Below are 13,568 nucleotides of genomic sequence, written 5' to 3' on the forward strand. Positions count from 1 at the left end.
GGAACTCTCAGAAAACTGGGACCTGGTGGTGTCTTCAAGGAGTGACAAGTTCATTTCCTTAGGTTTCCCCTGCCTGCTGCTGCCTTCAGGGGCCAGACTGCTTGTACCCTGGGCACCAGTGCATCACCCCAGAATAACTGTCTTTCCAACTACACCAAGAAGGAACATTGTCCTTTAGCCCAAGAAACAAACCATAGACCTCCAATGCCCTGAGATCTCCTAGATTTGTCCTCAATTTTCTGCATGTGACACTATGACTCAGTATGTAAAGGTATTATCACAAAAGGATTTAAGAATTCCTCAATTTGGCATAGCTTAGAGGAGTTTTGGGTAAGGAATCTTATAACTGGAAGAAATACAGGGATGACTATGAGTTTGTGAGTTTAGGAAATGGTGGCAGGAGACATACCAAGAACAGTGAAATTATCCCATTCCCTTCATGAGGTTAGTAGTGCTGGGACACAAAGGGAAGAGGGCCCCCCCACCAAGGCCCAGGTGTAGGTGATCCAGCTTGGGGTCTCTTCCAGCCATTTCCCTTCTCACAGGGCCTAAGGAATGGCTCACACAGAGCCCATGTCTTCCCTTCTTTACCACATTCTAGATATTCAAGATCCTGTGGTTTCTTCCCCACATGTTCCTAAGCCTGTGCAGGCCTCTGCTGTGGCTCCATCTTCCAAAGGGTGGATTATGTTAGCATTTAAGCCCACCTAGGCCCTGGTGAGGCTGCCAGCAAGTAATGCTGACAGAGCTTGGGTGGGTAAGTGAGGGTGCTTCCATGCAGGAGGCTCCCTGTGTGGTGGAATAGAGCCAAAGGGTGGGAAAGGAAGGTGGGTGGTCTGTCAGCAGGGATTAGGAGCCAAGGCTAGCTGCCCCATGCCATCATGTTCTAGGGAGAAACTCAGAGGAGTCCAAGGATTCTAATGTTGAGCCTTCCTCCCCCCCCCCCCCCAGGTCTTTATAAAGACATAACTGTGAAAGCATGAGGATAATTCTATCAATTTATGAGTCTCTTATCTCCATGTAAAACTGCCAGGTATTAAGACATAAGGTGTGTACGACTCCATAAGTATCTTACCCTCAGCCCGGAGTGTACCTGAGTGAGAAAGTACATGGGTCTTTCACTGTGATGGTCTCCCTGCACCCACCAGAGGTGGTGCTAATGGCTTGCTGCTCTCTCACCTCTGCTCTGCAGTATGTATAACTTAGTAAAGGGGTGGAAGCTCAATTTAATCAGCAGAAGATGGGCTAAGCACAAGCAGTCTCAGGATAGAAATCATTATCACTCTACGCCCTCTCCATGTCCTGGGGCAGGGAATGTTCTCTAAGTGGGGATGAAGGATTTCATGGCTTTCTGTACAGAAAGTCTGCATGTCAAAATATGTGTGGCTGGATTTAAACATGAGGAAAAAGACACAAAATGGTCAGAGTTGGAGTCTGTATGAGGAAAACAACCAAGACCAATGCTGAAATTTTACAAACGAACAAGCATATCTTTGTTCTGCTGCAACTCAAGTGTGCATATGTGTGTGTTGAAAGGGGTGGGGAATGGATGTGTCCACCAATCCATCTCCAGAAGTCAGACCTACACTCTAAGCCAGGCTGCTCAGCCTCACATGTTCAGAATAAGGCATCAGGCCTTACCCCTCTATGTGGGCACCACTCTGAGATCCAGGGAGAAACATCTGGGGTCATTGTTTGGCCTCGCCTTCACCTGCCAATATGAAACACAGAATGTGCCAGAGATCTTTGTGGCTGACACCTTTTTATATATTAATATTATCTATATTATTATAAATAATATATAAATATAGTAGAATTTTAAATAAATATATAAATGGAAAATATATGTAAACATATCCTCATCCATTTATATATATTTTCTACAAAGGAAGCCAGGAGAAGACCTACCTAACACCCACGGAGTCCAGCCTGGAGCTCCCTCCACACACTACCACTAGGGAGAGTGGACACCTGTGCAGCAGTGGGTATTTATTCTCTAAGGTGGTTGAAAGCCCCCAGTTCATCCTCTTTTCACTTCTCCCATTCTCCTCCTACCCACTGATCCCAGAGCAAGGGGAACGCGGAGAAATTCAGAAACGGCTGTCTTTTCTAACATGGTAGTTCCCACCCAGGTCTGACAGCTCACCTTCCCCAACTATCACCTCATCCACTGGGGTTCTGACTCACTTGGTCTAGGTTAGGGGATAGTCTAGGCATGGAGAGTTTGAAAGGTCCCCACATGATTCCAATGTGCAGCCAAGGTCAAGAATCTCTGCTCTAACAGCAACAACACCGCCTCACGCACACACACACACACACACACACACACACACACTTTAGTTTTAGGCCAACCTATCCCCAACTGCCCTGTCCCCCAGACCTCACTCAGGGGAAGATAGCTTTGGGCATTGTTTTAGCAGCATTGGGTGAGTCTGTGCTGCTATTGTAGACAAAATAATGGTGAACTTGGATACAGTTCACCATAATATGTTCTCTCTTCCCTTGCTTGCTATTATTACCATTTTGGCACAGATAAAAATCAATATAAAAATAGCTTACTATGAGAGCTGGAACTGAAATACCTAAACCATTTCACTATTTAAAAAAACACAATGCCTGACAACAATTTGAATCAATACTAAAAATTATTTAGGAAAGATTTTAAATTGTAAAATTATAATACTTAATAATTAATCATCTTTTCATTTACTTAGAGGTCTTCTGCCTATGAATCTGAAGGTACTCAGCTCCTTTTTTCCAGAAAGGATGAAAGGAAGCTGAAGTGCACACTGAGCTCTTTAGAATCCTCAGCCTGATCATTTGCCCTCAGGCCAAAGAAGGCAAAGTCCCAGAGGACCTTCTAGAACCTCTCAGAGGACCTCCTTCCTGATGCTGACTGTCTTATGTCTCAGACTGGCTGCTGGGCTCATGTCCCCTGCCCTCCCTCACCAGACCATACTTTTTCTATTTGGGGGAAGATGTTGAGAACTAACCCAAGAGAGAATTTGAAAAAGAAAACAAATTAGAATGTCACTGATAACAGTCTCTGCCTTTACATGGGGAACAAAGAAAGTTAATCAATCTGAAGGATTCAAACGGGGTGGCATAGTAGATGACAAGCAAGAGATCAGGAGTCATTGTGATCATAATATAAGACCCTCCAAAGAGCTGTTTTTCAATTTACAATGGCATTTGCTCTTTGATTAACTCGAGGCTGAGAAACAAGTCATTTTCCACTTCACTGGTGATAAGTCAATATTTTTACTCCAAAGAATGACCACTTTCATTTTTTACTTTTGCCTAAATGAAATTCTTAATTGATTAGTATTTAACAATGTAAAACATTCAGACAGAGGTGTTAGAAGAACATCTTTCATTTAACTCAGAACAATATATTCTCCAGAATGTGCTGGCTCAACCTGGAAGTCTTTCCTTTGGCGTGGACACTTGGCTGCCACAATCAGAGCCTGGCATTTGCCTATTGTGGACGACCAAAGAGGATTCTCTCAGAAACTTTCTGAAGGGGAGAAGTGATGAGCAGTGCCAAACACTCTAAATATATCCTCAGAACAACTCTGGAAGCTGGAACTATTTCCATTTCACAGATTAGTATGGCCAGCCAATGACCAAAACAGAGAGAAAAACAAAGGACCGTGAACATTTAGTACATCCCTGTCACAGGAAAAGAGATGGGAGAGGTTTTCAGTAGAGCTTTAAGAAATCTGTGTTAGTTTGAATTATACTTCTATGTAGGGTGGCTTGGCACTATCTATCAAAATGTAACTGTACATATTCTAGGACACGACAATCCCAGGATGTGGGATTGATCCTACAGATGCATGCACGCCTGCAGAATGTGCCCGTGCGTTGTACTCATTTTAGCTGAGCTGGAATAACAAAAGCTTAGAAGCAAACTAAATGTTCATTGACAGTAGACTGCTTAAATCATTTTATGGTACATCTATCAATAGAATGCTATACAGTCCCTAAAAGTGAGGCCACTCTTTCTGAAGCAGAAGGATCTTCAAAGTATATTAAGTGAAAAAAAGGAGATATAGAATAGTTAATGTTGATTTGAAAAGCATACACATATTTATTTATAACCACATGCATTCTATATTTAGAGGCTATCTCTGGGAAGATATACAAAAACCTGGTAGTAGGGGCTGCCTCTGTGAGGGGAGTTAAGTGGCTTCAAAGAAGGGTAAGAAAGACTTAATTTTCATTTTTTACCTTTTGAATTTTGTACCATATGCATGAAGTAGTTATGAAAACAATTGTTTTTAATTATCTGAAGGAAGTCTGTAATCTTCTATTGAAGCTCAAGGAGGTAAAGCCATGAACCCAAGTTCACACAAGGTTAAAAGCAATGAAGCCAGGTGTGACCCTGGGTTGGTGTCATTCTAAATCCACTGGTTTTCCTGCCACCAGTGTGCTCTTTGTCCTGTTCTCGCCTTTTCACATAATGAGATCTTAGGGCTGACCCAGAGCCCTCATCATCTGAAAAGGCCCATGTCCCATCTTCAGCATGACTGTCTTTAACCTCACCTGGAAGAGACCTACCTATAACAAAGTGCTAAAGAAAAGTAAGAAATTACCTTAACTTTCTTGGTCCAATATCTTGTAGGAAATTTTATTCAGCAAAGCTTCTTTTTAATGTTTTGTAGCAAACCAAGCTCCTGAATAATTTATGTGAGAAAATATTATAAATTTATGTTGTGACTTTAAGTTAGAAACTTGACTACTCATTCATTTATTTCAAGAACATTTACTGAGGGCCTATTATGTACCAGCGACTGTACAGGCCCTCAGATTATAAAAATGAATAACACATGCATCAGCCCTCCGAGAGCTTGGATGGAGTCTATTGGGAGGCAGTCAGGCATACAAGAATCTGCAATAGGAAGCAGAATGTGATGCCACCTAGAAGCCAGATACGGAAGGGTGTGGAACAGAGAGGTAGGAGGTACTTGCTGAGTTGCTCCTTCAGAGTCCTGGTCATTGGTCATAGGACTCAAGGGGCACCATGAATGAGCAGTGAGCCCAAGGCACCGGAAAGTTCAGGCCCCATTTCAAGGGGCAGCCACTGCTTCCCTCCCTGCTACCGATGCCTCACAGGAATGAGGGCCAGGGTTGCCAGGTCTTCCTATTTTATGAAATATCTCTTGACTTTTATGTAGTGGCTTGTATTTTTAAAAAACCACCAAGCTTCTCAAGCAAAATGTATCTGTGGGCAAATTCTGCCCACAGAGCACCAGTTTGAGAACCCTGTTCTTGTGTTTTCATGTGCTTCTGGCAGTTCTCCCATGGACAAATAGGCAGTTCAATCTCTTGCTCAAAAACAAAGGTCCTTACCTTTCTTTTCTCAGGGGGAACTTCCGGTGCAGTAGCCTGTCCTCTCAGCCTCCTGAACATTTACCAGTGACCTGCCCCTTACACCATCATGACTTTATTAGACTGTCCTTAAGGACAACTTTTTAATTCTGAATCTCCAGGGCAAATTTTCCCAAAGGGTTTCTGCAGCCCACCCTGAACACATTATCATTAAGAGCTGCACAGAGAGTTACTATGTCCATAATACCAGTACTGCTCTCCTGTGATTACTCCCACCACATCCTCACTATAAACTTTGATGTAGGGCTTTGCTCACAGACTGATTGCCTCAGCATTGGAGACATATGGGAGAAGGGACCGAGCTCTAGAGTGTTGGGAAATTTTCCAAAGTTACTTGAATATGGTCTGGGCTTGAAGCCAGAAAACTTGGATTTGAGTCCTAGTTCTGTCACTTATTCACTGTGTGGCCCTGGGCAAGTCATTGCCAGTTAAATATCCATTTGCTCATCTCGACAATGCAGAATCTGATGAGAATATTCCTAATGGACCTCTGGCCCTTATTGTTGAGATTCTCTTATCCTTATCTGAATGGACATAGAGAAGGTCATTCTCCGTGAGAATGCTATGGGTCGACACATGGCAGATTTAAATGACAACTGCAGGGCAGGGGGGCATCCTCCAAAGGCATCATCTTCTTTATGAGGTCACCAGAGAATGATGCACATATTTTGTCAGAGTAAGTTCTTGTCCTCAAATGCTTGAATCAGAGTGAGGCCATGCAGCATGAGGCCCAGAAACATGACTGTCTGGGTTTTTCATTTTCTCCTCATCTGAGCCAAGTTAGCAATCCCAGGTGATGGATGCTCTGATGTGGAAGAAGAGGCCATGGGAGCACAGAGGGCAGGTTCCAACCCAGGGTTAAGAGGAGTCCTGGAAGTCTTTCTGGATGAAATTTCTTTCAAGTAGAGGACTAAAATGTGAATAGGAGTTAGTGTTAACCTTAAAAATAAAAGTCAGTTATTTTGCCAGCAAACGTGGGTTATTATTATTTGGGGCATGCAAGCCATTGACAAAACCATAGACAAGTCTAACAAACAAAGGAGATAAATTGTTATTTTTATGCTATATCATCACAACCATATTAAGCCATGAACTTCTATGACCAATTCCTTAGTTCATTCATTTATTCATCCATCATTGATCCATGCATCCAGTCATGCACCCATTGATCTATTTATTTATTCACCTGTCTCCCATCCAAGAAATAATGCTGTGGTTTCAACCTTGGCAGCTGATTAGAATTACATGAAGAAACTGTAAATATCCCAGTGCTTCAGCTGCATCCCAGACCAGCTAAATCAGAATTTGTTAGGGGTAGGACCTGAACATCAGTATTTTTTAAATCTCCCCCCAAAATTTCAATGTGTAGCCAAGTTCAAGAACCACCGAAATGATGTGTTAATTTACATACCCATCAGCTTAACCAAGGTCCTGCAATCAATTGCTCCACTTTCCCCTTATTGCTCTGCATTCTGGTCTGTCTATCCCAGGCCTATGACTTGTGGGGGACTGGATATTCAGTCTAGACCACCTGCAGTCTATAGGACATCATTGTGCAAATTAGAACAGGTACCCCTCTCTCAGAATACATTGCTTCATTCTGTTTTAAAATGTCATAATATTATATACTGATTATACTAGAGTAAAATCTGTCCATCTGCCATTTAATGAGATGTTGTAATAAATATATGAATCAATGACATTTACAATGTGAATAGAGAATCCTTATATGTGGTACCTTGTACAGTGTATAACTTATACAACCACATAGGATGATCATTGGTCAGGGCAGGTGTCTGATTCTGACTCCCTAAGTTTCTGATTGGAGCCTAGTCAAGATGATCCATAAATAAGGGGAATATATTTCCAAAGCCTAAATATGTATCCTTGGCACTGAAAAAGGCTTTTGTTTTTCTGATTAGTGGGTTTATTTAAATGAAGAGTCTTGTTAAAGGCATAGAAATTAAATAACATCTACTTACTTATTCAAGTAAGAATCCAAGAGGATTCTTACTGGGAAACGAGAGACACACAGAGCACCATCCTTGCTGTGCTCTTCCTCCATGGCATCTCATGCTCAGAGATGGCTGTTTGAGAAGGAACAAGTAATCCCTGCAATCTCTCTCTTTACTAACCCATGGTAGGCACACTGCCATGTGGGAACCTGGGCTCCCTGATGGCCAAGAAAAAGAGAGACAAAAACTGACAAGAGTGATGATGGTCTCAGACACCCACATTTGTCCCACAGAAGTTCTGGAGGAAGGAGATGCACCTTCAGATGAGGAGGAGCTGTGCTGGGCTGGGAAACACCATTTGTGAATGTGAGCATCTTCTACCCACCAGTGGAGGACAGAACAAGGACTACTGGTCAGTAGATAATACAGGAAAAAATAATAGTGAAGCTAATCTTTCAAAGAACTATCATTTAAGTGGGGGTAGGGAAATGAGGCTATGGCTAAGTCCCCATCCATCACAGAATTCTTTGCCCAAATAATCTAGGGTTACAGTGAAAAGAGTCATGTTCTAGAAGAGAGGATTCCAGTCCTGGTCCTGATATTAATCAGCTATTTGATCTTAGGGGAGTCAACTCATCACCTGGCACCTGTGAGTCCGCATTTGTGGATTAAGGGGATGAACTAACTGACTTCCAAGATCCCTTCCAGATCTAGAGGCAGCAAAGCACGGAGCAGAGACTCTGGAGCCCGAACACTTAGATACACATTGTGGCTCTACCTCCTGCCAGCTGTGTGACCTTGGGCACATTGCTCATCCTTTCTGTGCCAGAATAAAATAGGATAAATATAGTACTTATTTCATAGTCTAGCTGTGAGGACGAAATGAGATCGCATATGCAAAAAGCACTTAGAGTTAGCCTGGCACACAGAACATGCTTAATAAGAACTCACATGAGAGCAGGGATCTATGTCTGTTTTGATCACTGATGCGATGTGAGTACTGATAACATTATCTTTTTTTTTTCTTTTACTGATAACATTATCTGGCACATAGTAGACACTCAGTAAATATTTGTTGAAAGAATGAATGAATCACTACACACCTATTAAAAAGCCCAAAATCTGTTGAAGCCAGTGTTTACTATAGAATGGTTACTGTGTGGATGAGTTCAGACAGCCCCATATCATATGATATAATATTTAGCAAGTATCAAAATAAATATACTAAGACACACACATACACATAAACCTGTATCAGTTTTGTTCCTTATGAATTGAAAAGTGAGGGATAAATTTGTTGAAAATTATCTGGGGATTCAAAAAAAAATTTTTTTTTGGATAATATATACTGACTAGCACTGGAATCCTTAATTATGAAACTCTGTAGCTATTACTGGAAAATGACATGCCTCCTACATAAAAACATTGACAAAGCAAGGTGGTTTCCAACAGATATGTGACCACTTATCTTTTATAAAGCACACTTTTACACCAGGATTACCTCATGCCCAGTCAGAAGCAAACAACAAAATTTAGAGATGGGCAAATAATTTCCATGCCCAGTCTTTAAAGGTAATTCTGTACACAAAATTCTCACTTTATAGGTATTGGCCGGAGCAATTCAGTTTGAACAGATTTAGTAAGTATTTTGAATTTTTAATTTGTAAGAGGTCTTTCCCCTCTTTTATGGTAAAGAATGAGTAAGATTTCCATATCCTTTTATGTAGAACAGAATTCTGTAGCTTAAGGTTTTAATCCTTTAGAAAATCACGTTAAGCAAAATGTACCTCTCATCGGATCCGAATACAATTAAACGTAGTAATTGCACTATTGTCATTTCATGACCTTTGGGAGTGTGAAAATGCTAATTTGTGCTGCTTACTTTCAGTGCGTTTGTTGTTGGGGATTGACGGCATTAACAGAATGGACCCCCAGTTGGATTAGATGATTCATATGGTTACATTTTTAAAACATTTGCATGTTTAAAATACATCTGACTTGTTCTGAGGAGTCTGGCTGCCTGCTGACAAAGTGAATAGTAATATATAACTGAGGTCAGTAAATCAATGTATGTAGGTGGATGGGCCAGAGAATGTGATGACATTATGTAAACACACCTCAGTATGCACACATTTTTCTAGTATAATTCTTGGATACTTACTTTGAAGAGCAAAGAATATTGTTTTGATTCTAAAATTCATGTAACTGCTTATCTGGCAGTAGGACTCTAGGGAAGTAGTTTTCCGGGTTATAACTCTAGAATCAGTTCATCTGCATTCTTTTATTTGCCTGTAAGTTAACATGTTCCCAAAATTTAAAAGCTTGGATTCCAAAAAGAATGTGGAAGTGTTAAAATGTGTGTAATATGCAAACATTTTAATGCCGTTTTCTGCACTGCTGTTTTTGTTTTAAATATTTTATTTAAAAATTTTTATTAACATTATTTTGCTTGCTCAATGCTTTGTGATGAATCAATTAAAATTCCTTTCAATGTTCAAAAAAAAAAAAAGCCCAAAATCTGTAACATTAACAGCATCAAATATGGGTGAAGATGTGGAGCAACAGGAACTCTCATTCACTGCTGGTGGGAATGCAAAATGGTACAGCCACATTGAAGACGGTTTGGTGTTTGGTGGAAGACACTTTGGTATTTACCCAAAAGAGTTGAAAACTTATGTCCACACAAAACCCTGCACATTGATGTTTATAGCAGCTTTATTCATAATTGACAAAACTTGGAAACATCCAAGACGTCCTTCACTGGTGAATGGATAAATAGACTGTGGTACATCCAAACAATAGGGATATTATTTAGCACTAGAAAAAAAAATGGACTATCGAGCCATGAAAAGACATGGAATAGCCTTAAATGTGTATTATTAAGTGATAAAAAGCCAAACTGAAAGAAGCTACATACTGTATGATTCCAACTAAACAACATTCTGAAAAAGGCAAAACTTTGGGGATAGTTAAAAAAATCAGTGGTTGCCAGGGAGGATGGCAGAGAGCACAGAGAAATTCGAGATCAGTGAAACCATTCTGTATGATACTATAAAGGTGGGTACATATCATTATACATTTGTTTAAAGCCATAGAATGAATGTACATCAAGAGTGAACTCTAATGTAAACTATGGACTTTGGGTGATAATGATGCATCAGTGTAGATTCACTGATAGTAACAAACGTACCACTTTGGGGGGAGATCTTGATGTGGAGTGGCTATGCATGTGTGGAGGCAAGGGGTATAGGACAACCCTCTGTCCTCCCTGCTCAGTTTTGCTGTGAATCTAAAACTGCTCTAAAAATTTAATTTATTTTTTTAAAAAATAATGAAAAAAGAACATAGTGTATCATATAACTGTCAGAAGGAAAAAATTATATTTTATATATACATTATATATATAGTACACACATATGTTCTACTATGTATTACTGAACTTCTAATTAAGTTCTTCTAATGAAGAATTACTTGAATATGGGGAAAATGAGCTATAACAGTTGATACAGTATTGTCAAGAGTAGCTAATTTGGGGCGAGTCATCATTTTAAAAAACAATACTGAAAATGGTAAGCAATATTCACCGCAATTAATTAAGGAAAGCATGTTATCTGTTTCTTTCCTACCATCCTTAATTTAAGTTATAGGAAAAAAATAGCAGTTAGCTAAGTAAGATTTCCTCTGCAGCACTCATTTTCTGCCTACAGTAATACGTAGGCAGAGAAACAAACAAAAACAGTGCTTTTCCTTTGTGAGTGCCTAGTACTTGGTGATTATGAAAAACTCAGGGCTTCTCAGAGGCAGCGTCTTAAACAATTTACAGTATAATAAAATTAAATTCTTTCTTTTCAAAATATGATTGGGGGAGGGACACAAAGAAATGAAAGCATCTAGAGGGTGTTCTGGGAGGGGGTCAGGAGTGTGGTGAATGTGATGCTATGTGACCTTCCAAAGCTAGGTCATAGAAAGTGATACAGCTTCCACCAGGCTTGCTATCTCTCTTAAAATACTCAGTTTGGGACCCTGAGCTACCATGTAGGAAGTCTAAGGCTGCCATGCAGTGGGAAAGCACAAACCAGTCCACATGGTTTGACCCCATAGAAAAGCCTTGAGACCACCTGATGAAAAAAATACCAGCCAGGCCATAGCTGCTCCAGCACCCTACCTCCCACTCCAGTACCAATGGGAGCTGACTGACCATTCCTGCATGACAGACCCTGAGCCAGAACCACTTAGCTGAGTTGTCCCCCAGCTCTTGACCCACAGAAACTAGGAGAAATAATCAATGTTCTCATTTTAAGCCACTGTTTTGGGATTTTTTTTTTTTTTCTGTAGCAATATTGCAACTGAACAAACTCTTTGGCAAACAACAACCAAGTCTGACTTATTCTGGTCCACACCCTCTCAAGCCTTAAATGGCTACTTGGTTCTTGAGAATATTGGAATTTTTCTGGCAGGGATTCAAACACAACTTCCCTCAATCCACCTGGGGACTTTCCTCCTGGAGGTATACCGAAACCCCAAGCTCCTGTTCCTGCAGTTAAGACCGAAGCATCATGGATGACTCCAGCCTTGGCCCCCAACTTTGCTGGCCCTTGTCAGATCACAAGGAAACTCTCACTTTTCAGCAGGGACCGTGTTTTCTCTCTTTGCTTCCAATAAATGTTAGGCACCTCAAAAATCCTTTCCCATTGGCTCTTTCTTGAGAGGTTTCACATTTCCTTCCTTTTCCCATCATTTCCCATCATTTTCCTCAAGTCTCAACATGACAGTAACTCCAGTGTCTTCTTTTGTCATTAATGTTTGACTGATTATGAAAGTGAACATCTATAAATCCTACATCCACACTGACAAGCATAATGAAGAGCTGATTCCAGGAGGATAAGGTACATTTATCATGATGAGGGAGGAACTCTATCATAATAGCAATTCAGGGTGTTTATTTACGCATTTTAAAAGAATAACTATACTTCCGGTAATCCTTTCTAATAACGTGTCCAAGGGGCTGTTTACACAAATCTCCTCCCTTGATAAATTCAAGACCTGGCTGCTCTTCTGGGATGGAGACATCAAAGAGAGAACAAGTACACATCAGACATAACATGTCTCAGGTGCCTGAAAAGGAGTTCTTCAAAGTTGACAGCAGAGAGTAAGGAAGTGTAATTCCAAGGTGACCACAGGGGACCACAGGTCTGACTTCTCAAGATCAGCTCACGTGCAGTAGAGCGAGCCCAGAATATGGAGACAGAAACCACCATTTATATTCCACCTCTGTGGCTTACTAGATACATGACCAGAAAAAGTAAGGTTTCTAAGGTCTAATTTCTTCATCTGTAAAATAAGATATTAATAAATCTACCTTAAAAAGTATGTAAAAAAGAGTTGAAAAAGGCATGCCAACAAAAACTTGTGAACAAATCTTTGTAACTATATACAGTAGCCAAAAGGTGGAAACAACCTGAAAGTTTATCAACCGCTGAATGGACAAACAAAATATAGTATTTCCATACAATGGAGTATTATTCAGCCATAAAAAGGAATGAAGCACTCATGCAGGCTATCATTTGGATGAACAATGAAATCATGTTAAGCAAAAGACATCATACACAAAAGGCCACATACTGTATGATTCCATTTATACAAAGTGACCCAGATAGGTGAATCCAGGGACCAAAAGCAGATCAGTGGTTGCCAGGGCCTGGGAGTAGGGAGGAATGAGGAGTGACTTCTTAATGAGTACTGGGTTTCCCTTTGGAATGTTGAAAATGTTCTGGAACTAGATAGTGGCAATGGTTGCACAATATTGAATGTTTTAAATGCCACTGAATTATACACTATAAAATGGTGAATTTTATGTTATGTGTATTTTAACACAACAACAAAGTAAAGTATGTAAAGCACACATCCCCCCACCCACGTCATTAGACTGAAAGTAAACCAGCTGCAGCCTGGAACAGGTTGTCCCAACTACTCCATCACAAACCGAGATTCCCATTAAAAAGTCAGTATAAGAGAAAGGACGACAGAGATTCTGAATTATTTGCTTTGGGTGGGATTGGGGCACATGTATTTTGCAAAATCTCCCTGGTGATTCTTCATGTATGCTCCTAGTTAGGAACTTCTTTACTTCCTACAAATAGGCTCTGGCCCAAAACTTTGCTTCACACTGAGAGTCCTGTTTATCACCTGAGTTCATCCACAGTGAAGTTCTCTGCACCA

This window comes from Halichoerus grypus, chromosome 1 (assembly GCF_964656455.1).
Source record: "Halichoerus grypus chromosome 1, mHalGry1.hap1.1, whole genome shotgun sequence".
Lineage (NCBI taxonomy): Eukaryota > Metazoa > Chordata > Mammalia > Carnivora > Phocidae > Halichoerus > Halichoerus grypus.